Genomic DNA, 10000 nt, shown 5'->3' with positions numbered 1-10000 from the left:
CCAAAAAAAAAAAAAAAAAAAAAAAGTTAAAATAAAAATAGAATAATTAATAAATATATATATGTTGATAGATAGATAGATAGATATAGATATAGATATAGAGATAGAGACTTTCTTCAACATTTCTTGAACTTCCGCCGTGCGTGCGTTCCCGCCATCTGTCACGCGTCGCTCCCTGTCTCAAGGTGTCTTTCAAGTGTGTCATTTTTAGCCCCTTGCAGATGTGCTATTTTAACCCCCGTTAAAGTGTGTTATTTTGCCCCCTTAAAGTGAGAGATGGAATTCATGTAAATTGTCGATCCTCGAGAGATTCATTATCATGCTAAGTGGTCGCATTTGGATTGGAAATTGTTGTTTTTGTGTTTGTTGTTGTTGTTTCTCTACACCTATATTGGGATCTCAGTTTTTTTTGTCTTTCTTTCTTGAAGTCCTTTTGTGCGTGTTGCCTCGGGTTCCGTTTGAAGGATTGGGATGTAAGGCCTGTTGGGGCTCCGTGGTGTGTTTATGTTAATGGGGTTCTTATTAAGATTTTATTTTTTTATTTTTTTATTAGTGATGTTGTTTGTTCTTTCTTTCTGTGTATACGGAATTAGTTGTTTTTTTTATCGCTACTGTTATGATGTGTTTTCCATAACTTACGTAGAAGTGTCTTCCCCCAAAAAGTAATATTTTTAAAATTAATCAATACTTATTTTTTCATAAATTCGTAGATTTATACGTCGGGCTAACCTCAAAGCATTTTTTTTTAAATATATTTTTTTTTCCTAATCGAGGACGGCTGGAACGTTAGAAAAGGTGACGCCAAGAACAGAAGGCTGTATGACATGTGCTGGTAGGGGGTGACAGGGGGTGGGAAGGGGGGGGAGAGGGAAGAGGGAGATAGATTGGAGGGGGGGGAGAAAGAGAGAGGAGGAGGAGGAGGAAGGACGAGGGAAGGTTGAGAGAGGTAAGGAGTGAGGATGGAGGATGAGAGGAGAGGAAGAGGGTGGGGTGGTGGAGGGAAGTAAGAGGTAGAAAGGGCGAGAAAAAGTGGCAGGAAGAAGGAACGAGAGAAAGAAGGAGAGGAGGAGGGGGGGGGGGGGTGAGAAGCGTCGTCGCGTTCGAGGGGGACTCGACCCAGGGCAGGTAAGGGGAACCGCGGGAGACGCCGGTGAGGAGCCCCCAAAGTTACTGGGAGAGGGAGAAGAAGAGGGGGGGAGAGAAGGACGGAGGGGAGGGAAAGGGGAGGAGGGAGGGAGGGGGAAGGGAAAAGGGGGGGGGGAAAGGGAGGGAGGGCTGATGTCTTGGTTACCCCCGTGGCCCCGACCAAAGTTTTCCCAATTCCTTTTTATCCTCCTTTTTCCCTTTCCGTACCCCCCCCCCCTCCTCTCCCCCCCCCCCCCCCCCCCCTTTTTTTCTTCTCTCTCTTTCTTCATTTTTTTTTCTTCCATCTTCTCCTCCTTCCTTCTTTCCCTTTCTTCTTTCTTCCCCCTCTCTCTCTCCCTCTCTCTCATTCTCTTCCTCTCTCATTCTCTAATTCCCTCCAACCCTCTCTCTCCCTCCTCTTTTCTTTATATCCTCTATTCCGTCTTCCTTCTTCCCTCTCAACTCTTGCTCCGCACCTTCCCCTCTCTTCTTTCCCTTCTCTTTCCTCCTCCTTCTCCTTACTCCCTCCTTCTTTTCTCTCGCTCCTCTCCTTCCCTTTATTGCTCTCTTCTTTTCTTCCTCCCCCTTCCAAGCCCGCCTCCTCTCCTCTTCCTCCACCTAATCCTTCTCCCATTCTTCCCTCTCTCACCACTTCCTTCCCTCTCCCTTACCGACTTGTCATCCTTCATCCTTTACTTCTCTCTCGTTTTTTTTTTTCTCCCCTCTCTCTAACTCCTTCTAACATCACTGCACCCCTCTCCCTCTCCACTTTCCCTCCCTCTCTTCCCACTTCACTATCCTCCTTTCTCACTTCTTCCCACCCTCTCCTCTTCTCTTCTCTCCCCTTCTCTCATTTCTTTTCTCCCCTTCTTCTCTCGACCCTCTCTTCTACCCATCCTACTCTTGTCTCTTGGGACCCTTCACTCCCCATTTCCTCCCACCTCTCTCACTTTTTCTTCTCTTCGCATCTTCTCCTCCTATCCTTCTTCCTTTCTATCTATTCTTCCCCCTCTCTCTCATCCCTCTCTCTCATTCTCTTCCTCTCTCATTCTCTAACTTCCCTCCAACCCTCTCATCTCCCATCCATCATCGTATTCCGGATTCGCATTTAGTCTCTTATTTTCCTTGACTCTACTCTTACCCTCCCTCTAATTCCATTTGTCTTTACTCTTCTTCTCTTTTTAACGTCTTAAACTCATCTTTCTTTTCCTCCTCTCCTCTATTCCTATTTACTCTATTTTTACTCTATAGCTCTTCCTTCTTCTCTCATTCCTCTCTTAATCTCTTACCTCTTCCTCACTCCTCCTTCCTCCTCCTTCTCTTTCTTTCTCCTCCTCCTTCCTCTCCCCTTCTCTTCACTCTGCTCCTTCCTTCTCCTTTCTCCTCTCTTTCTTCCTCCTCCATCCTTCTCTTTTCCTCTCCTCCTTCTACCTTCCTTTATCTCTCCCTCCTCTTCTTCGTCTCTTCCCCTCTCTTTTTCCCTCTCACTCTTTTCCCGCTTTTCCTTCCCTCTCCCTCTTACCCCTCTCTTCTTCCTCTTTCTCTTCTTCCCTCCTCAAGCTCTTCCTCTTCCTGTTCCTCTTTACCTTTTCACCATTTTTCCTCTTCTATAATCACTCTCATTCCTTGTCCTACTCCTTCCTCCTACCTATCTCCTCCCCCTCTTCCGCCTCTCCCTCTTCTCCTCCACTCCTCCTTCCTCTCACACTCTCTCGCCATCCTACCTCCTTCCTTTCGTCTACCTCCACCTCATCTTTCTTCCTTTTCCTGCTTACCCTCACTCTCCTCTCTCTTTTCTCCCATACTCCCTCTCCTCTTCTTTCCTCTCGCTCTTCCTCCTCTTCTTTTTATCTTTTTTACTTTGACCTCATCTTCCATTCTAGTTCTTTTCCTCGTCTCTCTTTTTTTCTCCCTCTTTTCTTTTATCTCTTCCTCCTTTCTTCGATTCCTCCTCCCTGCATCCTTCCCTCCTTCTCCTTCTTCTCTCTCTCCTCTCTCCTCCTTCCCTCCTTACTCCTCTTCTTTCCCTTCTCTTCCTTCCTTCCCCTTACTCCTTCTCTTTTTTATCCTTCTCACTTCTCTCTCCCTTCTCTCCTCTTTCATTTCGTTACTCTTTTCTCTCCCCTCTCCTTATTTATCTCCCATCTCTCTTTCCATTCCTGTGTCCCATTTTCCCTCTTCCTTCTTTCCTCTCTTCTCACTCTCCTCCCTCTCTATAATGTCTCTATTCTCTTGTTCGTCTATTTAAAGACTCTTCCTCCTTCCTCCCTCTTTATCTCTCTCTTCTCTTCTCTTTCTTCCCCTCTCTCTTTTTTTCTCTCTCTCTCTTCCCTCGCTCCCTCCCAATCTCCCTCTCTATCATCTTTCTTCCTCCAATCTGTTCCCGCGCTTCCTATCTTTCTCTCATGCCTCCTCCCTCGTCTCTCCTTCCTCCTCCTCCTATCTCTCTATTCCTCTCCCTCGCTCTCCCTCTCTTTCCTCTCATCTTCTCTCCCTCTCTTCTTTTCTTCCTCTCTTTCCCTCCTCTTTTCTTATTTCTTGTCTTCCCTCTCTCTATCTCTCTTCTCCCTCTTCCTCCTCTCTTCTCTTCTCCGTTGATCCTTTCTTCTCCCCCTTCCTCTCTGACCCCCTCTTTACGTCTTTCCCTCTTCCCCCCCTCTCTCTCTCCATCGTTCTTCCATTTCTTCTTTTCCCTCTCCCTCCCTCACTTTTTCTTTTCTCTTTCTCCTCCCTCTTCTGCCTCTTCTCGCTCCGAGTTTTATTACCTCCTTCTCCCTTCTTTCCCCTCTCTCCTTGCCCTCCTCCTCCTTGTCCTCTCCTTCCTCTCCTCCCCCTCCTTCTCCCCTCTCTCCATCCCTCTTTCCTCCTCCTTCATCCTCCCCCTGTCGCTTCTGCCGTCTCTTTCTCCTCCCTCTCCTTCTTTTCCTTCTCCCTCCTCTTCCTTTCTCATTTACTTTCCTCCTCTCTTTTGCTCTTTCCTCTCCCCTCCCGTACTCTCCACCCACCTCTCCTTCTCTACTCTCCCTCCCCTTCTGCGTCATTCCGCCTTGTTCCAATTCCTTCCTTCCGTCCTACTTCCTCTTTCCTCCTCATCCACCTCTTTCCTCTCCCCCTCTAACTCTTCCTTAGCCTCTCCCCTCCTCCCTCCATCCCTCCTTTCCTCTTTCTTCTCCATCCTACTCCTCTACTTTTCCTCCCCGATCCTCTCTCCTCCTTCCCTCCTCTCCTCCTCTCTTCCCTGCCTCCTCCCCTCTCCTTCGCCTTCTCTCGTGTCTTCTTCTCTTCTCTCCCCTCCTCCTCGACTCCCTCGTCTATTCCTCTCCTTCCTCCCTCTCTCCTCCCTCCCTACCTCATCTCTCCCTCGTCCTCCTCCTCCTTCGTCTTCTCTTTCCTGTATCTTTTCCTTCGACCCACAAACCCTCTCCTCTCTCATCTTATCCTTTCTCTTCTTCCTCTTCTCTCTAAACTCTTTGCTCTACCTCTCGTTATTCTTCTCTTTCCCTCTCCTTCTTTTTTCCTTGCTTCTCTTTACACCTCTCTTCCTAACATCTCATCTCTCCAGTTCTTCTCCTCTCTCTTTCGATAATCTCTCCCTCCCTCAGCTTCTTCCTCCTTCCTATTTCCTCCACCCCCTCTCTTGTCTCTCATGCTTTCCTTCCTACTACTCATTCTTCCTCCTCCCCTCTCCTCCACCTCCTCCTCCGTCCTCCTCCCTTCTCCTCCCTACCTCCACCTCCTTGTCACTCACGCCACTCCCACTTCCGTTGTGTTTCCCCCCTAATTCGTTTTGTGGCTCTTTTTCCCAAATTAAATCATAAAAAATAGTGAAAACGGTTATATTGAAAAACATAATGATTTAATATTATGATAATCGCATCATCAACCGTCATCATAAATGATAATTATCACTATTGTTTCTAATATGACAATTATCTTTCTCTCTCTCGCTATCTTCGGCAAAATAGATAAAGACAGAAAAAGAAGAAAGAGAAGCAGCAGCAAAAGCAGAAAAAGGATATTTACATATAGGTGGTGTAGGGCGTGTGCGTGTGCGTGCGTTTTTGCGTGTGCGTGTGCGCGCTTTAAATGTATGTAATTATGTTTTTAGGGAATTATTTATGTATATACATACTATGAATATAAAATATAAATATATTTATATAAAATATAAATATTATAAATATATTGTGTGTGTGAATGTAATTTATGTAAAATATGTATGTGTATGGTATGTGTATGTTATGTGAAATTTGTATTGTGTGTGTTGTGTGTGTGTTTTTAAAATGTAAATAACACACACATACAACATCATACTACATACTTATATATAATATATATATATATATAAATTAATATTTATATATATGTATGTATTATGTATGTATGTGAAAATATATAAAACATATAAAACACACACACACACACTACCAACCCCTTTCCCAACAAGGTTTAAATCACTTACAACAACAGCCCCACTGAAAAATTTCCCTTAGACGTTACAAGATGAAGCAAGTTTGGGGTGAACCATTCCCTTGCTCTAATGTTCTCCACATATTTCCCTGTGCGATTGTGTGAAAGTATGTGTGCGCTGCGAGATGCGTGCGTATGGTTATGTGTCTGTATGGTAATATGTAAAATAGGGGCCTTTAAATATGTGTATTTAAATTAGATCCAAAAGGCACATCCCAAACTGCTGTCTACGGTATAAAAACGTCCACGAACACAACCACAAATTTTTCCGCGGAGAAAAAAGAAATAGCAGTAACGAGATTTTCATTTTTTAAGACGCCAAAGGGCCGCTCGGCAGAGCACTGAGCGCTAAACCGGGCATTGAAAATTTTCACTGGATGACCCCCCCGTGGCCCCGAGTGTGCCCCCCGGCCCCCCTGGACCGGGCGGTCGGGGGAAAAAAGGGGGGGTGGAAAAGGGTGGGGGTTGTAAGGGGGGTGGGGGAGGGCCCTTGGGGTGTGTGTGTGTGTGTTGTGTGGGGTGTGTGTTGAAAGAGAGAGAGAGAGAGGAGAGAGAAGAGAGAGAGAGAGAGAAGAGAGAGAGAGAGAGAGAGGGTAGGGGGGAGGAGAGAGAGGGAGAGAGAGAAAAGAAAGAGAAAGAGAGAGAAAGAGAGAGAAAGAGAGAGAGCGAGGGGGGGGAGAGAAGAGAGAGAGAGAGAGAGAGAGAGAGAGAGAGAGAGAGAGAGAGAGAGAGAGAGAGAGAGAGAGAGAGAGAGAGAGAAAAGAAAAAGATAGAGAGCGGAGAGAGAGGCGAGAGAGAGAGAGAAGCGAAAAAGAGAGAGCGAGAAACGAGAGAAAAGAGCGAGAGCGAGATAGAGAACGAGAAGAGAGAGCGAGAGCGAGATAGAGAACGAGAGAAGAGAGCCCAGAGCGAGAAAAGAGAACGAAAGAGAGAGAGAGAGAGAGAGAGCGGGGAGAGAAGAGAGAAAAATAAAAGAGCGAGAGAGAGAGAGCGAGAGAGAGGAGAGAGAGCAGAAAGGGAGCGAGAGCGAAAAAAGAGAGCGAGAGCGAGATAGAGAACGAAGAGGGGGAGAAGAGCGAGAGCGAGATAGAGAACGAAAAGAGAGAGAGCGAGAGAGAGAGAGCGAGAAAAGAAGAGCGAGAGAGAGAAAAGCGAGAAGAGAGAGCGAGAGAGGAAAAGGGGAAAAACGAGAGAGAGAGAGCGAGAGGAAGGGAAAAGGGGCGAGAGAGAGAGAACGAGAGAGAAAGGGGGAGAGAAGAGGGGCAAGAGAGGGGAGAAAACGAAGAGAGAGAGCGAGAGAGAGAGAGTGAGAGAGAGAGCGGAGAGAGAGAGCGAGAGAGAGAAGGAGAGAGAGAGAGAGAGAGAGAGAGAGGAGAGAAAAGAGGAGGAAAAGCGAAAAGGGGCGAGAGAGGAGAGAGAAGAGAGGAGAGAGGAGAGAGGGAGAGAAGCGAGAGAGGGGAGCAGAGAGGGGGAGAGAGCGAGAGAGCGGGGAGGGGAGAGAGAGAAAAGAGAGAGTGAGTCTCTTTTTTTTCCTTAAATACTCGCCCTTTTTTTTTTTTTTTGTTTTTTTTTTTCCCCGAATTCCAAAGGGAAAGCTTCTGGGGGGGGGGAGGGGGGAAAAAGGGGGGCTTCTATGGGGAAAAGTGAGGGAAGGGGGAAAATCCAAAGGGGGAGGGGGGAGGGGGAGAAGCTCTAGGGGGGATAGGGGGGGGGGGGAGGGAAGAAAGCTTCTAGAGTGACGGAGGCAGGGAGGGAGATTCCTAGAAAAGGGTTTGGGAAAAAAAGAAGGAGGAGGGAGGAAAGTTTTTAGAGGAAGGGAGGGAGTGGGAGACACTTGGCAGGGAGGGAAGCTTCTAAAGGGAGGGAGGAGGGAGGAAACCTTCTAGCAGGAGGGTTAAAGGGAGAAGGAGAGGGAATGAGACTGAAAAGCGGGATGGGGGGTTAAGAGAAGGGAAAAGGGGGGGGGAGGGGGAAAGGGTGTAAGATAAGAGAAAGCGTAAAACGAAAAAATGAACGCGGCGGTAGCCCCCCGGGAACACACGCCGATACAGGTAAAAGGGAAGGGTCTTATTGAATACAGCGAGGTTTGTAGACAGGACTACCGAGTGAGCGTGGGCACAAAGGACAAAAAAAGTTTTCTGTTCTGGTCGATTTTTAGTTGTGGGGGGAGGGAGGGGGGAAGGGGGAGGAGGGGGAAGGTGATCGGGCGTGGGGGTTATTTGGGGGTTGCTGTTATTACTATTAGTAGTAGTAGTAGTAGTAGGAATAAAAATAGCAGTATATATCATTACACGCTTACTTTATTTTTACCTGAAATAACATGACACACCATAACTGTTCCTGGAAAAAAAACGAGCCCGAAAATGTTTTTCTTGGAAATATTTAGGATCCTGCTGCCACCCTACGAAAGGAGACTCCTTTTTGAAATGATGAAAACTCTTTCTGGGCCACAAGCTAGTCCTCCTACCTTCTCCTCTCTTCATCCTTTTGCTCCTTTCCCCTTTCCTTTTCCTCCTCCTCCTCTTCCTCTTCTACTTCTTCCTCTTTTTCCCCTTTCTTCCTTGTCGTGCCCTCCTGTTTCTCTCCTCTCCTTCCTTTCCTCTTTTGATTCTCCATCTCCTCCTCCTCCTTCTCTTCCTTCTCCTCTTCCCAAAAAAAACTCCTTCTTCCTATTCAAACCTTTTCCCTTCCTAATCTAACTCTTCTTCCTAATCTAACTCTTCTTCCTAATCTAACTCTTCTTCCTCGTCCTCGCCCTTACCCTCCATTTCCTCCTCCCTTTCCTCCTACTCCTCCTCCTCCTAAAATCGACCAGGAATTATGACCCTTTTTCGGATTTTTTTTTTCCGTGAAAAGAGAAAGTAAGCGCCTGCTTTGAAATGTCTCGAGAAGGGAAACTGTTCTGAGCGCATCTGGTGTGTGTGCGTTTGCGTGCGTGTGCGTGTATGTGTGTCGTCGTGTGTGTACGTACCTGGTTAGTAATTGAAATTGGTTTGCTTGAACACGTGTCCACTTTCGCTGCCTTTCTCTTTCTTCCTCTCGCTATCTCCCTTCACTTCAACATCTATTAATACTAATTATTATTATCATGAATGTCGTCATTTTTTATCGTCGGTAGCGAAAATGATGATGATTATGAGGATGATAATATTGATAATGGTGTTGATAATGGTGATAATGGTAATGGGAACCATCGTTTTCATGAACAGTCTTGTAGTCTTTTCTTTGGAATTTTTTCTCATTCCCCTTTTCCTTTTCTTCCAATTTATTGTTGTTATTATTGTTATAATAATAATATTATTATTATTAAATTTGTAAATTTTTATAATTGAATACTACTAAATTTCTACACTACTAATAGTAACTACTACTGTATAGTATACCAAGAGTTGTTCCGGAACCCCGATTTTATCTCTTCTCTCTCTTTCTCTTCCATCTTTTTCTCTCTCTTCGTTTTCTCTTCTCTCTCTCTCTCATCTCTCTCTCACTCCTCTCTCTCATCTCTCTCTCTCTCTCATCTCTCTCCTCTCTCTCCCTCTCACCCCCCTCCCCCTCCCCCTCTCTCTTCCTCGCTCTCTCTCCTCAACCCCTCCCCCCTTCTCTCACCTCTCTCCTCTCATCCTCTCCTCTCCCTCTCCTCCCCTCTCCCCCCTCCCTCTCTTCTCTCATCTCTCTCTCCCTCTCTCTTCTCTCTTTTCTCCCTCCCTCCCCCCCTCCCCTCTCCCTCCTCGCCTCTCCTCTCCTCTCCACTCTTTCTCACTCTAACTCTCCTCCCTCCTCTCCCCTCCCTCCTTCTCTCAAACTCTCTCCTCTCACTCCCTCACCCCCCCCTCTCTCATCTTTCTTCCCCCTCTCTCTCTCTTTCTCTTTTCTCCTCTCTCACTCTCTCTCTCTCCTCAAACCCCCCTCCCTCCCCCCCCAAGCTTCAAATGCCCCCCCTCCATCCTTTCCTTTTTTCTTCTTTAAAAAAAGCCTAGGTATGTCATCAACATGTGGCTGCTTGTCCCCCCCCAGTGTGGGGTTTGGAGAAGGGAGACGGAAAAAAGAAGGGAGGAGGAAGGAAGGAGGGAAGGAAGGAAAAGGGGGTGAGAGGGAGAGGAAGAGGCAGGGAGGGAGGGAAGGAAAGAAAATGGGATGAGAGGGAGATAAAGAGGATGAGGAGGAGAGGAAAGAGGGAAGGAGGAAGGGAGGAAGGGAAAGAAAGAGAGGGTGATAGGCAGGGGGGGAAGGAAGAGAGGAAGGGAAAGAAAAAGGAGAGGGGGCGGGGAGGGGCCAGGCACACCTGAGTGGGCTGTGTGACGGACAGCTGAGCTCGGGGGCTGGCACTGGAGGGAATGTACACCGAATCGTTTCATTGCTTTGTGCTGATATTATTTTTTAATTATCCAGTTGGCTCTCAAAGCCT

Source organism: Penaeus chinensis, chromosome 11 (assembly GCF_019202785.1).
Source record: "Penaeus chinensis breed Huanghai No. 1 chromosome 11, ASM1920278v2, whole genome shotgun sequence".
Classification (NCBI taxonomy): Eukaryota; Metazoa; Arthropoda; class Malacostraca; order Decapoda; family Penaeidae; genus Penaeus; species Penaeus chinensis.
Note: the sequence above shows the minus strand (reverse complement) of the source record.